Here is a 15,171-nt window from a genome sequence, read left to right as displayed (position 1 = left end):
ACACACTCTCCCCACAGATGTTACTCAGAGAGAGCAGGGAAGCAGAAGCAGTCAGGCAGCAACAGCAGCAGCAGCCACCAGCACACACTTGGTCTCTCACACCGGGCAGCACTGGATGAGAAGCAGGTGGACTCTTCCTCCCCTCTGCTAGGCTTCATTTGCACAAGGAGAGCAGATGAAACACGATGCAGACATCTACTTCTGCAGGTTTTAATGCCTTGTTTTGCAAGCATGCCCTGTTCTGCTAGTTCAAAACTAGCCTGGTCCCAACCTAGTGCAACTAGCTTGCGCAACAGCCTTGTGCTAGAGCAACAAGTTTGTGCTAACACAGCCTTAGTCTGGATGCAAGCCACTATATTTTACTCAGTATAACCTTGTAATCATTGGTTAAATACAATTTGTTTTGATCTAAAGTCTAATTATCTATTGTCATATGTCCTTCAGAGAATTCTAGATGATTCATGCCCTGAGTCATACTTTTCCGCCCCTAAGTCTAGAAGCATTTATCACAGTTGTATAGCACAGATTCTAAGTGGCAGTTTACGAACATATTCTTTTGGCAGGAATCTTAACTGACCAACTTTGAAGCAATCATCAGCACTTCTAGAATTGAGAATGCCTGCCTCACATGTAAAAAGCCTCAGCTTTCTAACTCCACTGCATCACACTGTCACATTATCATTCCATTGTACATCTACACCAGAGAGAATTTTTTAAAATGGGTGCTGTGTTAGATTTTTTTTTTTTAAGGATCAGGTTTTTTAAATTGTAAGTTAGGTTTTTTTAAAACTGTCAATTATATTGTCTCTTTTTAAAAAAACAAACTTGGGTTTAAAATGAAATCTGAATTTAAAACTAACATTTTGCATTCTGTACTTACCTCTTAAAATATTTGTGATAATTTAACACAGTGGCTGACATACTTCTCAACATTCCATCTGCCTTGTAAAGAAGTGTGTGTGCACTTGCACAAAAGCACTCTTGTGCAACTGCACACACATTTCATTATAAGGCAGAAAGAACACTGTGTATTATGTCGGACTTTAAATTAACATTTTCTTTTCTATGAAAAAGAAAAACTGGGACAAACTTCTGAGGTCAAGCATTACAAATATGATGAATATTTCCATTTTATATTTATTAGTCAGCAATGTTCATAATTTGCTACAATATCAGCCGATATAGTATGGACATTTGTTTTCCATCTCAAGGGGGGGACTGTTTTGCCCAAACCATCCTTGTTTCTGGAACGTTCTGCGGAATTGGGTCACAACCCAGTACAGTGTTCAATGTGCTGGACTATAGGCTTTGTTTTCAAACACGTGATTTGCTTTAGCGCATTCGCATGTATACAAAGCACCTCACAGAAATCCATTAATTTCCCTAAGGAGATACGTGTAGTATAAGATGCATGTGGAGAGCATAGTCAACCATTTTGAATGATGCTTCAGGTAGGAAAAACGACTAAGTTTGTTGCAACCCAGTATGCTTAAATTAAAACTGCTATTCAATTAAAGAAATGTTTAGGCTGCAGTCCTAAGCATACTTACCTGGTAGCTTACCCCACTGAGCTCAATGGGACTTACAGTAGGTCTGAGTAGACATGCATCGGATTGTGCTGTTTGTTGATTAATCATATTAATTCAATTCAATTAATCTATTCATTGATGATGCTACCTAAAGGCGCAGTGGGGAAGTAACTTAACTAAGGAGCAAGGGTCACCAGTTCAAATCCCTGATGGTATGTTTTCCAGACTATGGGAAGTACCTATATCGGGCAGCAGCAATATAGGAAGATGCTGAAAGGCATAATCTCATACTGCGCAGGAGATGGCAATGGTAAACCCCTCCTGTATTCTACCAAAGACAACCACAGGGCTCTCTGGTCGCCAGAAGTCGACAACAACTCAACGGCACAACTTTACATTTACCTTTATTCATTTATTAAACCTGCATATATTTGCATATGAATAAAACAATAGTTCTGGAGAAAAAAGCATTTATTCTCAGTTGATGCAAATGTGTCACAGAAAGTCCCATCACCAAAGAGGCATTCCTTTCTGTGTTGAGAGAAATTCCTCTTCTAAAAAGGTGTCTGACACCCATGGATCTAAATAATTAACAGTGACTGACATCCTGACTGACAAAGTATTTGTGTAACAAGCAAAGTTATCCTAGCACAAGAAGTTGTGCTATAACCCAAGAAGTTGGGAGATGAGAGCTGGTCTTGTGGTAGCAAGCATGACTTGTCCCCTTAGCTAAGCAGGGTCTGCCCTGGTTGCAGATGAATGGGAGACTAGAAGTGTGAGCACTGTAAGATATTCCCCTCAGGGGATGAAGCCGCTCTGGGAAGAGTAGAAGGTTTCAAGTTTCCTCCCTGGCATCTCCAAGGTAGGGCTGAGAGAGATTCCTGCCTGCAACCTTGGAGAAGCCGCTGCCAATCTGTGAAGACAATACTGAGCTAGATAGACCAATGGTCTGTCTCAGTATATGGCAGTTTCCTATGTTTCCTATGTTCCTAACCCAGGGATTTGGGGAATTGTTTTGTGCTATAGCACTCTTGAGCAAACATTTCATTTTAAACTTGGCACGCCACAGGTTGACCAACTATTGCACAAGTGCAAGATGGTTGTGGTGACAGAATAATAGTCTGGAAGGCAAACTCCAGACTCAGCACAAGTAGCTAGTACAATAGCTTTGCATTAGTGCAACATCCTTCCACAAGCAGGATGTTAGTCGGATATCAGCCAATATTTTGAAACATTTGCCACTCCATTAATCAACAGAATCTTTTAAATCAATCAAACCATTTTGACTGGCTAAATGTCACACCCCTGGTTTTAATTGTTACAGCACCAAATTCCTAGACAATCTTGATAACAAAATACACACATATACAAAATATAAAACTTGATTTAAAACAGCTTTTCTTGGCAATTTAGAATATTTAAATAATCTTGATTTGCTACTGCTACTATCTATATACCACTTTTCAACATAAGTTGCCAAAGTGATTGGGGGGGAAATGGTTTTCTGTCCCCAGAGGGTTAACAATCTAAAAAGAAACACAAGGTAGATACCACCAGCAGCCACTGGAGGGATGCTGTGCTGGGGTTGGATAGAGACTGTTGCTCTCCCCCTGCTAAACATAAGAAAATCACTAATTTTAAAAGGTGCCTCTTTGCTCAGTTAAAGTAAAGTTGTGCCGTCGAGTCGGTGTCGACTCCTGGCGACCACAGAGCCATGTGGTTTTCTTTGGTAGAATACAGGAGGGGTTTACCATTGCCATCTCCAGCGCATTATGAGATGATGCCTTTCAGCATCTTCCTATATCGCTGCTGACTGATACAGGTGTTTCCCATAGTCTGTTTCCCATAGGTGTTTCCCATAGTCTGTTTCCCATAGTCTGGGAAACATACCAGCAGGGATTTGAACCAGCAACCTCTTGCTCCCTGAGCAAGTTACTTCTCCGCTGCGCCGTTGGGTTTAAATAATTCAATTCTGATCCATTAGCATGACAGCACCTGTATGCTGTTATAATTACCAGTGGATATGTCTTGACAATTGTAGAGTACACTTTTTTTCATCTGTAGCATTCCAAAAAACACTAAAAGCATCCTGGACGATCTGGACAGAAGAATCAAAGTCAAGCTGGAAGTAGGCAATTGTTTTTAAGAGAACTGAAAGATGGTCTCAGAGAGGCTTCACTTACCACGGTAAAGATATTTATTTTGTCCTACTATCACCACGGGATAAGGTATTTATAACAATACAAAAACCTGTTTACCAGATGCAAAAGTGAGTGTACATACAATGAGCAGCCATCTTCTTTGAAGCCAACATCAGCTCTCTGAAAGAGCTGTCTTCTGTCTCCAGGCTCAGCTCCTCTAAGATAGGGATATGCAGAACCGGTTCATGATCAAACCAGTCTGCTGCGAATCAGACCTGTTCGTGTAGTTCAATCACAAACCGTGTCAAGCTGGTTCATTGGTTTGACCAGTCAAGCTGGTTGGTCTGACCGAACTGGTTCATGAAGTGGTGGTTTGGTCTAAATTGGGACCAGACCACTGCAAGTGGTCCGTGCACACCCTTACTCTCACAAGCCAAAGGGCAAAATTATAGAAATGCATCCAACAGTAGCTCAATAGACCATTAAAAAAAAATATAAAGTGGAGGACAAAGTGGAGTTCAGAAACAAGAAATGGTGGAGCAGTGAGGTGCTGCTTAGCCCTTACCCTGCCCACCACTTCCCCATTTCAAACTGCACCCCAGAGAAGCACCCATCCCTAAAGGGTTTTAGTGTGTGTGCTGGAACAGAGAAACAATGAGCAGTGAAAGGGTTAAGCCCTCTTGCCCTCTGTTGCTTTTCTGCTCTCAATCACCCACTCTAATAATGATCTTTCCTTTTAAAAGGGGGAAGTGGGAACTATCATTACCATGTGTAGTTTGGTCATAAGCATCACAGCAAGTTATACTGCCTGACATTATGGTGAAAATTACTCAGAGCAGTCCCTTTTAAACTGAAACAAGTTAGGCATTGCAATGGGATTACTTTGAGCAATTTTTCTTATCCTGTCAGCCACAATTTAGATTGATTTGCTTTTGTAATAATATGTTTAGGGCTAGGCTGCCAGGACACTACTAAAATAAAAAATAAATCTTTAAATATGACAAGGATACAGCAAATCAGCTCAAATGAGCACATCCAAGCGTTAGAATATGCTGGTGCCTTGGACTCATCTGCAGATAGCTGGCATTAAAAACTTCATCCATTTAAAAATACAGCATTAATACAGATATATTTAGAAGATATATTTAGAAATGTGAGGAGAGGAAAGGGGAGTCACCTACCTGGCTGCCGTCCACTTGAGAAATAAGATCTATAGATGTTCAGAGCAATGGTGGAACTTTCTAAAATAGGCTCCATGACTATCCAGATAACAGTTTCCAATGTAAAACTAAAAACTTTCTTCTTCCAAGTGTGCTAAATTTTTTAATGGGTCATTGTTTTGATCAGGCTGTGATAGTCTGGCACCATGGATGCATTACTTTCACTGGCTGATATCCTAACAAAGCGTATGCACTTCAAAAAACAGCAGGGGTGTGACAGGAGCCCTTCCGGAGCTCAGGGAACACTTGGAACTCTAATAGCTCTTGCACAACAGGGCAGAGAGACTGGGGGAATTGCATGGGGTGCCTGTTGCACCCCTGCAGTCCCTAGAAGCATAGATGTTTCATTAGGATATTTATTTCAGTGCTTCAGTACACTGTTTGCGGCAAATATATGAATCATAGTTCTATTTAAATGCACACTAGACTTTGTCGTCAAAAGGCTTGTGTGACCACTTGTAGTACTGATGGTACAAACTCATGTTTTCAACTCCTGATAGAACTTCTGAAGCATGTACTGTAGCTATTAAAGGGATCCATAATGACAATAGTACAAACTATCTCTATGACTACATGGTAAATCAATAGCACCACAGACAGAATCCATCAGATTTAGAAAGGAAATACATGTTAAAAGAGTAATAAGGCTGCTGCTGAAAATGGCATCTCCTCACCCAGTAATATCTGCCACACATACCCCGTTATTGTGATATCATGCTGTTTTGCAGCATTTCCCCATGCCAGTGGTATGGAGTCAGAGTAGGGAAATATACAACATCACAGCATGAGATAAGTACTCCTACATGATATAGAGAGGAAGAATTCAACAACAGAATGACACTTTCAGGGGCAACCCTGTGTCTCCTAGAACATGTACTTCTGCTCTTAATGACTATTAAAAATCTATCACAAGAGGCATTGGTCAACATCGGAATTAATGAAGTACTGGGCCTAAAGGGGAAGGGTTATTATCATCTATCTCCCATTCCCTCAAAAGCCAATGGTGTCTCCCGAAAATATGTCCCTGGGCCCATTTGGCTTCAGAGGGAAGGAAAGATAGACAAAAATCACCCTGCCCCCGCCCAATAGCATCAGCACACCATGAGCTGCACCAGCACTTCACTAGTCTGGATGTCAGCCATGGTCTCCTATAACTGCAGAGTAGTTAAAAACAAACATGCATGTATATCCCTCCTCATTCCAAAGGCTCAAGTGTAGGCTACAATTTTGTTTTAAGTATCACATAACAATGCAACAAAACAGCTGATGAACAAATGATTTTATGGAACCACTATCTTGGAAGGACCATAATTTAGCAGCAGAGCACACACTTCCCAATATAAGGGCACAGGTTCAAAACAACATGTGCAGCAGAGGGGCTATTTCTCAGCAATGCCAGCCTCCTGAGGAGGCTGGCCTTTGCTACAAATCACTTCTCAGTTTTGTTCTTTAGCCAGCTACATGTGGAAGTAATTTGTTCCCAACTTATCACTGGCCCCAGCTTCTCACTAGAGGAAGCGGGAAAAGGCTTCCAACAGGCTGGCCTACAGTTCATGCTGAGAGCTTTTAGACTGTGCTCTAAGCTCCTGAGAACACAAGTCTTTTCTCCTCCGTTTCTCTTTCCTCTGACCTGTTCCCATTCTTCGCCAACCCTTTTCCCCTTTATTCCGTTATTTGTCCTGAATCCCTTCCCAGTTCTGCTCCTTGCTTGCCTGTTATGGTTTTCCTAGCCCTGGTTTGAAGACCCTAACTCTCCAGCAAATAAAGCCACTTAGTTATTCTGGCAAGCTTCCCGATAACCTTCCATATAAAATTACACACCATCAGTGGTTGGAAAGCACTGAAGAAACTCCCAAGAAGCCATTTTGTAAATGGGAGAGTGAACTGCATAAATGTGTAACTATTTATAACCATCCCCAGAGATGTGTTGTTCTAACACTATATAATACAAAACACATGTCATTCTATGCAATATAATATAAAGCAAAACACCAAAATCCTGGCCTTGGCTACTGTTTTTCTTTTTAAAGGAAACACACATTAAAAGCACATTTTAAAGGTCTCTTACCTCAAAGGATGAGGAATCAAAAAGGCTTTAGTCTCTGCACTAAACTAGGCAGCAAACCAATAATAAAAGCTAACAAATCTTTTATTTTCCAGAGTTCATAAAGGAACAATATGAGCTAAATAATAGGCACACAGCACAACTCAAATGTCTTTGATTTTTCTCAGTAGTTTGTGGAGTACACCCAGAACTTGCAAATGGCCCCACTGTGTAAAATCCAGTCATTTCACACCTACGAGCACAAAATCCCATGCCAATATAACCCCAGTAATCAGCAAGAACATTCTAGTGTATAAGACACTGTGGAGATGTAGGATTAGCAAAACAAGGGGAAAAACAAAAGGAAGGGGAGAAGGCAGAGCTGAAATAATAAGAAAGTGAGAAGGGGGGCAGGAAATTAAGATCTGTAGGCTAAGCATATAATTTGACTAAGGTTATCAATCATATTTGCTATGGAAGACATCACAGTAAGAGGCTGTCAGTCAGTTCCATGGAGAAAGACACAAGAGGTTCTGAAATTACCATTCAAGCATTTGACAGGAATAATACAAAATTCCCCTGCAGCTTGAATACAAAGGATTGCCAGGACGCAAAAATTCCAGGTTAGAACATGAAGGGGGGAACCTCCACAGAAAACTAATTAGAAAATTCTACATAGGAGTTTTAACAATTTTTTTGGTCTTCAGAAATGGATGATATAAAGTTTGATTAAAGCAAATACCAGAAAAACTAGGTGCAAATATATGGCCCCATGTTAAGCAGATGGTAAAACAAAACCTTTCTGTAATCGGGGGTGGGGGGGAGGGGATGAGTCAAGTCTGCACAGCACCTACTGATGCCAAGAACACAGGCAGGACAAATGCATCTATGGAGGAAGAGGCAATGGCTGACATTCTGACTAATGAGGCACCAGTGCAATGGGAGAAGCATATGTCGCACCAAACCTTCTGAAATGTTTCAGACTAATGCTGCACAACCACTAGTGTGTGTTTGTGGTGGGGCGGATTTCAATGACTTTCCCTTGCCCTGGGTGCCCTCTGTGCCAGCCAAACAGAGCTATGTGACCTTCAGAGACATATTTTCAGGTGGCACAGAACGCTTCCTTAGGAAGGGGAGTTCACTGAAATTTGCCCCCATTGCTGAGCTGGTATCAGAGCTGAGCGAAAAGTTTGATTGGAAGCCAGGTGTATATTTAATCCAAATTTAGATCTGCACCAAGCAAACCATGGTTAAGTTTCTCCACCACTTCAGGTTCCCTGCTTACAGGAATCACTCATGACTTTCTAACACACACATCCTGGGGGTAGGACTTAATTCAACATGTTAAGCTATGGTTTCACTGAATGTTTCAAATTAAAAACATAATGAGGCCATTCGCACAATCCCTGCTGTGGTGGTGGTGGGGAGACAAAGTTTCACCTACCTTCCCGCCAGTTCCTTTGCTCTGTGCAGCATGGATTGTTCAAGGCCAGTAGAGAGCTGGTCTTGTGGTCACAAGCATGACTTATCCCCTTAGCTAAGCAGGGTCTGCCCTGGTTGCATATGAATGGGAGACTAGAAGTGTGAACACTGTAAGAGATTCCCTAGAACTAGAAGTGTGAACACTGTAAGGGGGAAGAGCAGAAGGGAAGAGCAGAAGGTTTCTGGGAAGAGCAGAAGGTTTCAAGTTCCCTCCCTGGCTCTGGGAAGAGCAGAAGGTTTCAAGTTCCCTCCCTGGCTTCTCCAAGATAGGGCTGAGAGAGATTGCTGCCTGCAACCTTGGAGAAGCTGCTGCCAGTCTGGGTAGACAATACTGAGCTAGATGGACCAATGGTCTGACTCAGTATATGGCAGCTTCCTATGTTCCTATAACTCATTTCCGGGCCTCCAGATATCCCTCAATGCACCGAGCCATGAGCATGGTACATTGGCGGATATCTCTGTGAGATGAGCACTCTAGGCGCCATCTCTGTGTATGCTTGGGCTGTGAACACTGCACCAGGATCACACACATGATCCTGGTACTGGGGTTAAGGGCATGCGTGTGCCCTTAACCTCAGCTAAAGACTGGGCTTCAAAGTGGTGTTAGGTCTTGGTGTTGCACACAAACAGTCTAACCCAGGCTGGGCTGCCCTCGCCTGGGTTTGGCTGCTCGTCAGAACAGCCTTAAATTATTTTAGGTTAAAGCAACAAATCATGGTTAGTGCTAGCCATAATTAAATGCTATGCCTGCCCCAAGCAAAGTGGCCCATCTAATTCTGTTATGTGGTCGATCTTTATTTTTATTTATTTTATTTATATAACGCTCAGCCACAAACAGCTCTAAGTGGTTCTAAGTCATAAATAAAACCATTTAAAATATGAACATAAATCTCATTTAAAATCATTAAAACCAATCAATTATTATTAAAAGCCAGGTTGAAGAGATGGGTCTTTATGACTCTTTAAAGTCATAACATTTTACAGATATCACATTAGAGATATATAAACACATATGTATGAACACATTAGTGTTCAACAGGAATGCCATTTGTTTTATAGATGTTTCTTCCTCCAACTTCAACTGAAGCAGAAGTGGGGCACAAATGTTTTAAACTAATTAAGCACTGAATTTATTCAAATGAATAAATAATTGTGCATGATGAGTACATGACAGAACATCAATGTGTAATTTCTTAAACATTTGTAGCTGGAAGTTATTCCAACAATTTTTAGCCTACTTTCTAGTAGGCTTGTGAGATCACCCAGCATTTCATGTGTCCCCCTATAAACTTCGCAACACCTGGACCAATATGAACCAAATTGAGTATAATTGTAGGGACACCTCAACGGTGTAGTTTGTGATGATGCCATCCACCCCAATCCAAGATGGCGGATGCTTAAACTTTTGAGGCGCAAGTCAGCTAACTTGTGAACAACCTAGCCGATTTTAATCGAATTTGCTACAGCTGTAGGGACACATAGGGATGTCCAAATGGTGTGGTGTGTGATGATGTCATTAAATTCAGGATGGCGGCCACATGAACATTTGAGGCGCAGGCAGGCTAATTTGTGGACTGTCTAACCAATTTAAACCAAATTAGGTACAGTTGCAGTGGGTGACACACAGGGATACCTGAATGGCATGGTTTATGATGATGTCATCCACACAGATTCAATATGGTGGACACTTAAACTTTTGAGGCAAAGTGGGCTAACTTGTGAATTGCCTAACCGATCTGAAGCAAATTTACTACAGTTGCAGTGAGTGACACACAGGGACACCTCAATAGTGTAGTTTGTAATGAAGCCTCTTCCTTTTGCTGTCAATTACAAATCCACCTTACCCCTCCTCCTTACCCCACCAAAACCTTGCCTTGTTCTTCCTCTTTTTGCCTGATGTTAGGTGCTGCTCAATTGATTGATTGATTCCGCTTCCTTCCTTTTTTCTACCTCCCTCCAGGTGTGGTTTTTCTGTCTTTTGACAGGTCACCCACACATCGATTTTTTTTTAATGATTGGTCAAAGGGGTCTTGACCATTGGTGACCTATATCTTAATTTGCTATTCACTTTGACATATAACTTTATTGGCTAGGAGTAGAATGCACACAAGCGAAACCTCAAAGATTGCAGGTTTGGGCGTAGCGACCTCTCAAGCGAAACGCTTGTGGTGAGCGCATTCCGTGTCTAACCCTGTTTTTCAGTGAAAATGAGTAAGAACCTTTCACAAAATTGGCAAAGTTGGCCTGCACAGAGCAGGTTGATTCTTTGAGACTGAACAAAATAGAGGTGGAGGCTTTAAGGTGAGAGGAGTTAAAGTGGAAAAATACACTCTCAGTACGATGAGGTGTGTGTTCATTCAGCTAGAAAAGGTACATCTAATTTGGGCAAAGCGTAGGAGGAACTGGGAAGCACCTTCTGCCCACCTACTACCAGGCAAGCCAGACTTGACCATGGGCCTGAACTAATGTCAAGCACTTAGGCTAACTTATCTAATATAAAAATGACCCCTACTATGTCTTACACCATCCACCCCAATCCAAGATGGCGGACGCATGAACATTTGAGGTGCAAGAGATCCAACTTGTGGACCTCAATTTGAACCAAATTTAGTCCAGTCATAGAGACAGAGAAAGGAAAGTAGGCTGATTAGTTCTTACTAGAACAACTTGTTTTTTCTCCATAAGGAGAAATAATATCAAGAAAAAATTCTCCACAAAGATGGGGGGGGGGGAGAGTAGTCACTAAACAAAGCCAACTCAGATCCAAAATTGTTCCAATTACACTAAATTACACCCTATATAGGGGTGAGGACAAGATAAGAAGTTCCCAAGCTGCAGAGAATTCTGATCTGGGTCTTCAGATCTTCCTTCCACGAAAAGGGCTCCCAGTTGATTTAATAAGTGATATCATTTGACAACATCACAACTACTTTGAATTCAATCTGTCTTATTTTGGGACCAACACATCAAGCATTCTTATAAATGATTCCTCCACTGGAATCAGTATTGCAAATAAAATACAGGATATTCAAGCATATACTATACTTTTATACATTTTTAATATGGCTGCAAACAAATCACCATCTGTTTCATAGTATATTCTGTACTGGAAATCAAGATTTGACTAATCCTCATTTCTGTTGAGCTATTTGTATATATGACTTCTCATACTCATTAACATTTACCTAAAAGCTGGAAGTAGAAGAAGAAATTAAGCACTGCAGGTGAACTGACTTGTAGGCATTTTTAAACAAGTAAGCCAGTGGGTGGGAAAGTATGTTCTTATTCTAAAAGAACTCACATTTAGCAGATGGTTAAGCTGAAAAGTCTTCCCATGAGGAATGGCAAATGAAGAGAGTCGAGGACACGTTTCCCCTCGAAAGCTTAACTACTCACCACAATATTCCATTCTATTTTAAGTTTCCATTATTTTCTGCTGGTTCTGCAGTAATTCCACAGAGTCTTTGGCTCAACCCTGTCATTGTATCTATTTGCTTATTAGTATCAAAAGAAGTCTACAAACGTTGATGGCCTTTTTGAAATGAAAGTTCAATTGAAATTTCTATCAAACACCTAGTACAGGATTCAGCAATTGGTACCCTCCAGGCAAAATCTGGCCTCCTGAGGGATGCCACCTGGCCTTCCCCAGTTACCAGCTCAGAAGCAGAAAAGGAAAGTGGATGAGGCAGCAGCTGTGGAAATGGGGCTAATGAAAAGTCTACTTTTAAACAGTGCAACAAATCCGAAAGGAGCAAATGAGAAAAAGAGAGAGAGAAATATGCATTCAGAAAATAGACTCAGTTGGGAGTGTCAAGCATCTGAGCCAAGTTGAGTTGCCAACTATCATTTTGGGAAAAGGAGTCAGCTGAATGTGCCAAGCCTAATCCAGCTTCCCATAGATCAGCATTTGCCAAGTGATGCTTAGGCATCCACTGGAGGCGTGGGATACGTGTACAGGGTCCTCACCAAATACACATGCTGTTTTTCTCCCCCACCCAGATCCTCCCATTTCTATCCCCATTCAACTGCATGCAGATTGACCAAAAAAGGAAATAACTCCTAGAAACTTAAGAGTTCAATTCTTGCTCATGTTTGGAAAAGTCCTGATAAGACAGAGCTCCCCCAACACCACAGCATGGGTATAGACACCCTAACAAGCCATTATGGCAAAGAGGAGTTGTGCACACCCCTTCCCTTCCCATTTAATCAGTCTAGTTCTGCAAGCCCAATGTTCATGTTTTCCTCTGTGCAGAGTGTGGGGTTGCTTCTGCCAGCTGTGTAAAATTATAGCTGTGTGATGGACTAAGGATTGCATACAAACATCAGGCATTCAGAGTTAAAAGCTCGAAACTTTTAAAATCTAAAATGTTTTTGTAAGAAACATAATAAAGGTTGAGACGGCAGCTCCTACGGAGCTATTATTACCTCACAGTCCTCCTTGGAAATAACCCAAGACATTATCTTTTTCTGTATTTTCTTCTGGCTACCTCTCACTTTGCTACAGACACCAACTGTGAAGTATCTGCTGGCACATGCAGGGAAAATGTAAAATTTGAGTAGAGCGTAAGATCATCCTGAAACCACCACTCCAGAATAAAAGGAGCGTATTGCAGAAATCAACAACAACAAAACGCTTGTGAATTAGACATAACCAAGGGCTTATTTCTTCACAGAGGATGTAAATTCACCAGATAATTGACAGAAATAAATGCATGCAGGAACAGACACTTTGTCTATTTGAAAACACACAATACCACCTTCCCCAGCAGAAGGCCAACTGTTTCAAAGGAAGTAATTAAGAGTGACTAATTAGCCAAGTGCAGTGAGGCCTTTGCTTTAAGTCATACATTCAATATTTAATTTGTAATATGATCACTCTGCTGAACACTGAGATACTGGAATGACATTCAGTACTGTGCCCGTGTTCAAGGCATAATTTTAGGGCTCAAGATAGAATATCAGCTCAATCCCTCCCACACATCTATTTTTATAGAAGGGAGACGAATACAAACCACCAGGGGTGGCTCCTGTGTAGGGGCAAAGTGGGCACAGCAGCAGTCTCACTAAAGATCTCCACCTGCAGCTGCCATGCTACTCACCTAAGTTGCAGGCATCATTTTGAATTCAGTAAGATATTCATCTTCTTCGTCTCTCAAAACTCTACTACTCTAGGACCTGCAGTTTGTGTGGTTATGGTAGGCTCCAGGCACTGTGCCCTTGATGGACAATATTAACATAAGAAACACTCCCCCCGCCCCCATTTAATATTAAAAACCTCTTAGGCAGTAATCAGCTTTGTGTTTGTTGAACAAAGGTGGGCTAGTCCTCCAGGAGCCACTAAGGAAAGGGTAACTATGATTGATTTACCTGACCACCAATCAGGAGCGCCTGGAAGCGGGCACCTTTTTAGAATCGGGCCATTTTTATTGTGTTGGTGTTCCATCTTTTGTGAAATGTGATCATCATCTGTGCAAAATGGAGGCACTCAGTCTGGAATTAAATAGAGTTCAGGAAAGGTCAATCCAGCCCTCAGAAGTCATTAGATTTCTCCAGCATTTGCTGGAAGCGTTTTTCTTTTCTTCTCACAAGCCCAATCTCTTAAGATATCATGGACCCATGTCATGGGGAGAGTGCAATATTTCTTTTCTTTACTGGTAAATGTTCTGTATTTTTAAAAAGTAAGAACATGGAGTTCTTCACAGCTGTGAAGGGCTTCTGCCAGAGCTGGCTGGTGAAATCTTTCCCCTCCCAGAGAATGAGAAAAGTCTTGAAAGGTTAACAATTACCATTAAATGGTTTAACTCATGTCTCTGGGGAGAACAGGCTCAATCACACAGGTTACATTTCTTAGCTCTGGCTGCTTCATTTTGCTTCAGGCCTCAGTGCTCTTGTAGGGTTTGGGGGAAGGGTTGCTGAGTTCCCTGTAAGAGCCAGAGGACCCAAAACTTTTAACAGTTGCATGGCAGGCAAACATTCAACAGGTACAACTTTGCCGAGCATATGAGGGTGGAAGCAGCACATGTTGATATTCTGCCTTTACTTCAGCTGCTTAACAGCCAGAACTGAAGCAAGTAAGCAACAATAAAATTATTGTGTTTCCACCATGCCTGCTATATTACTGATTAAATAAAGTTATGGCTTTTTAAAAATCCAAGCACTGATGTCTGCTTCTCTATTATGCATGGCAATGCTAAATCAGTATTTTTCACTTAGTCTCTTTTAGTCTCTGTTTTGTCTCTTCAAAGATGGCTGGCTGTTTTGGTCTCTCTCTTCAGCCATGAGCTACAGCTGAAATTAAGCTGCAGGCTTTTTCACATTTGTTTGTAACCTTTTCTTTAAATAAATCCTTGTAGTTCTTCAATCCTAAAGAACTGTCTCAAGACCTCTTGCTTTGCTGCTTTGTCACCAAACTGGTTTTGCTCTACTATTTGGGGACTGAACTGCCATTCTTCCCCAACAACAGCAATGTTTAAGAAGAATTTGATAATACGTGCCTCTGAGCCGCTCCTCGTACCCAACTGTTGATCTTGAGAACAAGCCAATACAATATTCTCACTTGTTTGCCAAATGATTTCCAATTTCCCAAAAATAAACCCAATCTATTAAGCTAACTGACCACCTTAAATGGCACAGTGGGGAAATGCTAGACTAACAAGCAGAAGGTTGCCGGTTCGAATCCCCACTGGTACTGTATCAGGCAGCAGTGATATAGGAAGATGCTGAAGGCATCATCTCATACTGTGCAGGAGATGGCA

The 15,171-nt window shown here is 41.4% G+C and overlaps 1 protein-coding gene across 5 annotated transcripts in view; it reads right to left on the bottom strand.

Moving 5' to 3' along the window:
• Positions 1 to 15,171, bottom strand: part of NALCN (sodium leak channel, non-selective) — a 378,362-nt gene that overhangs the window by 336,988 nt on the left and 26,203 nt on the right. The window contains exon 1 of one of the 5 annotated variants that reach the window (XM_053305987.1): positions 13,784 to 13,817. The exons of the other annotated variants lie outside the window; for them this stretch is intronic. The gene's annotated coding sequence lies outside the window, so the exon portion shown is untranslated. Of the gene's footprint in view, positions 1 to 13,783; positions 13,818 to 15,171 lie in introns of those variants that run through there. 5 annotated transcript variants of the gene reach the window in all.

The sequence above is a fragment of the Hemicordylus capensis genome, chromosome 3 (assembly GCF_027244095.1).
Source record: "Hemicordylus capensis ecotype Gifberg chromosome 3, rHemCap1.1.pri, whole genome shotgun sequence".
Classification (NCBI taxonomy): domain Eukaryota; kingdom Metazoa; phylum Chordata; class Lepidosauria; order Squamata; family Cordylidae; genus Hemicordylus; species Hemicordylus capensis.
The sequence above is the reverse complement of the archived record's forward strand: the minus strand, read 5'-3'. Positions and strand labels throughout refer to the sequence as shown.